We start from the raw sequence: 4,504 nt of genomic DNA, 5'->3' as shown, positions 1-4,504 counted from the left end.
TTTATTTCTCACTTCATTCTACCCCCTTTCAAACATTATCACTTCAACAAAAATAATTATGGTTGTACCCATATGACTGCATTTTATTTAGTCATACAAGAGACATTTAGAGCATAGAGCACTTGCTTTCCCTGGTGTGATTCTTTCCTGAAATTTATCTCCGTCTGCCTTCTTCCCTCCTACTTGTGTGTTACCATCCCATGGAAGATTTGATGGACATGGACATGAGCCCTTTTAGGTGCCAGATCTATCTTTTCAGCTTCAACTAAAATTTGACAAAGATTACCATCTTAAGGTGGATAATGATGAAAACGAATGCAAGTTATCTTTAAGAATAATTTAGGAGTTGGTGCAAAGGATGGATTGCACATTGATGAAGCAAAGGCAATGGAAATTTTGAAAATGTCTGTACAGCCAAAGTTTCCCTTAGGGACCTTGAAATAATACCATTGTGGTCTTACAATTGACTTGTTGTTCAGGGCCTGTGTGTAGTGGTGGACAATATTTAGTAGCTTTTGGGGAAGATTCAGAGTTAGACAATACAGAGGAAGAGGATGGAAAACTCCTTAGTATATCTGGAAAGCGTTTTAATCTTGGAAGTGGTAGCACATTTTCACAGGAAAGACAAAATTTATTGCTGATGAAAATGATGATGAAGAAGATGGTGATGAGGTATGTGATAATGATAAGGAAGCTGAAGAAAGACCTTCAGTAAAAAGAAAAAAATCTATACAAAATATTCCAGCCAAAAATAAAAACCAGAATGAAAAAGACTCAAAACCATTAACACCAAAATCAAAAGGTCACATGTCCTACAAAAAACAAAAACAAAAAAACAGTAAAAAGCTTCCAAAATACCCATAGGAACTAGTTCTGTAGAGGACATTAAAGTAAAAATGTTAAGTATAGAAAAAGGTGGTTCGCCTCCCAAAATGGAAGCCAAGTTTATCAATTATGTAAAGAATTGTTTCTGAATGACTGACCTGGGGGTTATTCAATATCTCTGGCAGTGGAAGAAGTCTCTTTAAGAAAATAGTTTATTAACCATTCGACTTTGGCTCAGGTCATGATCTTACAGTCAGTGAGTTCAAGCCCCGCATTGAGCTTTGTGCTAACAACTCAGAGCCTGGAGCCTGCTTTGGATTCTGTGTCTCCCTCTCTCTCTGTCTCTCTCATGCTCACATTTTGTCTCTCAATCAAAAATAAATTTTTAAAAAAATTAAGAAAGTAGTTTAAAGAGTTGGTTAAAATTTTTCATTTTTTCATTTCTGTAATAGCTGATATCTGGCTATCCTTTTTATAATACAGTGTGAGAATTTTCCCTACCATGTCTGATAAATGTTTTTGATGTTCCCTTGCTAAGAATGTGTTGTCCAAAATGCCTGTGTGGTTTTAAGAGATGGAACTCTACCCTTTGTTTGTTTTTAAGTATGTATGGGATGTCCTACAATAGGACATAGTAGTCGTGATAGTCAGGCAAACGGAAATGGTGGGAGACAAAAATATACATGTGAAATAAGCTCAATGTTTTAATGGTAACAAAAAAAGAGCATGGAGTGCTTAATATTTGAATTTAAGTATAAAATCCAATCTACAAATTTACACACAGAATGCTGTGTCAACAGTCTGCAAATTATACATGCATAGAAAAAGTAGAAAGAAATAAACTGAAAATCCCTATTAAAACTTCCTTAGAGTGGTAAAACTTAACAGTATTCGTTGTCTTATCATTTATATTTTCTTTCATTTATTCAGTGTATTTTTTAAATTAAAAAAGATATACTTTAAGAATTGAGCACCTGCTGTGTGCATCTCACTGTCTGGGGCTAGTAGATATGAAATTAAATAGGTATTCTAATTTTAACTGGGAAGAAACATGAATAAACCACTAATTATAATTTCAGCCAAATATGACAAAGTCATATGAGCAATATGTACGCTCCTTAATTTCTTCAAGATTTATTTTCCTCACTTGTAAAATAGAAAGAATGATACACCTTCTTCATAATTCTGTGGTAATATTACATGAGCTAATAAAAGTAAAAGACTGAATACAACTCACTAACAGTAAACTCAATTAGTTATTTTTATTATTATTCTTATCAGTATAACAGAGGAAGGAGTGATTTTTTTTTTTTTAAACAATATCAGGGAAGACATAATGAAGTACTAGGCATTGGATTGAGCTTAAAAAGTATAGTATTTGACAGCTTAGCAAATAGAATGGGCTACAATATGCTATGGTAACAAGAGCTCCCTCAAATCTCAGTGGCTCAGGATAACAAAACCTAGTGTCTTATACAGCAATGGGGACAGACTCTCTCTGGTCATCAGATCCCTCAGAGGGACCTGAATGAACAAGATGAAATCATGATCTATGCTTAACCTGTGCAGCAGGAAGAGTGGTGTGCATTCTATCACTCACAGTCTCTGGAATTTTCTGGGCAGAAGAGACACACTTCACTTTCACTCACATTTCAACAGCCAAACAAAGGTACATGGCTAAATCTAACTTCAAACCGATGGCAAGAAATCCTATCTGTTCATGAAAGTTAAAAAACTGGAAATACTGGGTGAAAGCACTAAGATTACCAAAGATACACAGACAATAAGAGTCAGTGGATCTGTTTCATCATTAGGATAATTTGGATAATGATACATTGTTATCCTTGACTTTATCCTCTATCTCTGGATAGCAACAAGATGACAGTATATCATCTCCAGCAATATGGCAGAATGGATACCCCCAAATCATCCTATTCCAAAAATGCCAGAAAAAGTTGAATAATTTTTAAAAGAATAAAGTGCATATCTGAGTTGGTAATAAAGTCAGAGTAATCCTTAGAGGCAGAGAGCAAATAGAAAGCATAAATCCACAGTAATAAGTGAAATAAAGTCCATGGTTTCCCTGGGAAAAGTTGTATATTTCTTAATATAGAGCTTTGATTTTAATAACCTATGTGTGCCCAGAGCCCACACAAAGTGAAAGATCAAATCAGAGATCACACATAAACCTGAGATTCAAGTGTAACAATCTCAATAAAGAGTGAACCTGGAAAAATAAATAAAGCAGAAAAGCAATCATTTGCAAAGATAGAACATTTGAAAGCTTGTCTATTTTAGCCTTGGATTTCAGAATTCTTAACTACAAGTTGGTGTTCATGTGGTTTTGTGGTTGAAGCTCACCCTACCTATGTGGTCTGACAACTCAAGGGAAAGAATAAAGTTTAAAGCATTTCATGAAATGATCATGTGTTATGACTGTTCCAGGTATTAAGCAGAAATAAATGCAAATATTCTCTGAAGGAATAAAACTTCAGTCCAGGTCACAAGGATTTCCAACAAATATAGTTGTTTTCAACATGAATGCTCAACAGAAATAATAATAGAGCAAATGATAGGGCATAAAATTATTATATACAGTTGAAAAAATTCAAATATAAACTTTAGAGATAATATAATCATTAAAATGTAAATATGTAACATGATTTTAAAATTGTAGTAAAATGAGCTTCACATAAAGCTTACCATTTCAAGCAACTTAAAGTGTACTTAACCAGTGACATCAAGTGCATTTACAATGTTGTGCAAACATCACCACTAACTAGTTCCAGATATTGTATTTGTTCATCATTCCATAAAGAAACCCTGTACCCATTAAGCCAGGAAGTGTTGCTTCCTCTTTTATTTTTTATAAGAATTTGAGAATGACTGGTGTTAATTTTTCTTTAGAAATTTAGTAGAATTGACTAATGAGTCATCTGGTGATGGATTTTCCTTTGTTAAAAGTTGTTTGATCACTGATTCAGTGTCTTCTCATAGTTCTATTCAGACATTTTATATCTTCTTGAGTCAACTTTGTGAGTTTGCTCATTTCAAAAAATTTGTTTATTTTACTCACATTATAGTATTCTTTCACAATTCCTGATTTTTTTTGTAAGAATTGTAATACTGTCTCAACTTTCATTTCTGATTAAGTTTAGTCTTCTCTCTTTTTTCATTATCAATCTGGAAAAAATTGTCAATTTTGGTAATATTTTTAAAGAACAAATTTTTGTTTTCATTTATTTTCTTTGCTGTTTTTCTAATCTCTATTTTTCATCACACTAATCTTTATTTCCTTCCTTTATCTAGCTTTGCATTTAGCTTGCATTCCTTCTTCATTTGCCTCAAATTATTTTCTAATTTCTCTTGATATTAATTTTTGACTTATTGATTGTTGAAGACTGTGTTATTTAATTTCCACATATTTGTGGATTTTCTGATTTTCTTCTGCTATTGGTTTCTAGTTTCATCCCATTGTCACAGAAAGCATCTTTTGTATGATTTCAGCCTTCTTAACTTTATTGAGATTTATTTTGTGGCCTAAAATGTGGCCTATCCTGGAAAATGTTTGCTGTGCACTTGGGAAAAATATGTATTCAGCTGTTGTTGGGTGGAAAATCTGTATATGTCTCTTAGGTCCAATTGGTATATAATCTTGCTCAAGTCTTCAGTTTCCTTA

The 4,504-nt window shown here is 33.1% G+C and overlaps 1 pseudogene; it reads left to right on the top strand.

Annotated features, from left to right (window-relative positions):
- The first annotated feature begins 200 nt into the window (after window positions 1-200).
- LOC120222385 lies at window positions 201-1,028 on the top strand (annotated as a pseudogene).
- The last annotated feature ends 3,476 nt before the right edge of the window (window positions 1,029-4,504 follow it).

The sequence above is a fragment of the Hyaena hyaena genome, unplaced genomic scaffold (assembly GCF_003009895.1).
Source record: "Hyaena hyaena isolate Hyena2069 unplaced genomic scaffold, ASM300989v1 scaffold_873, whole genome shotgun sequence".
NCBI classification, from domain to species: Eukaryota; Metazoa; Chordata; class Mammalia; order Carnivora; family Hyaenidae; genus Hyaena; species Hyaena hyaena.
The sequence above is the reverse complement of the archived record's forward strand: the minus strand, read 5'-3'. Positions and strand labels throughout refer to the sequence as shown.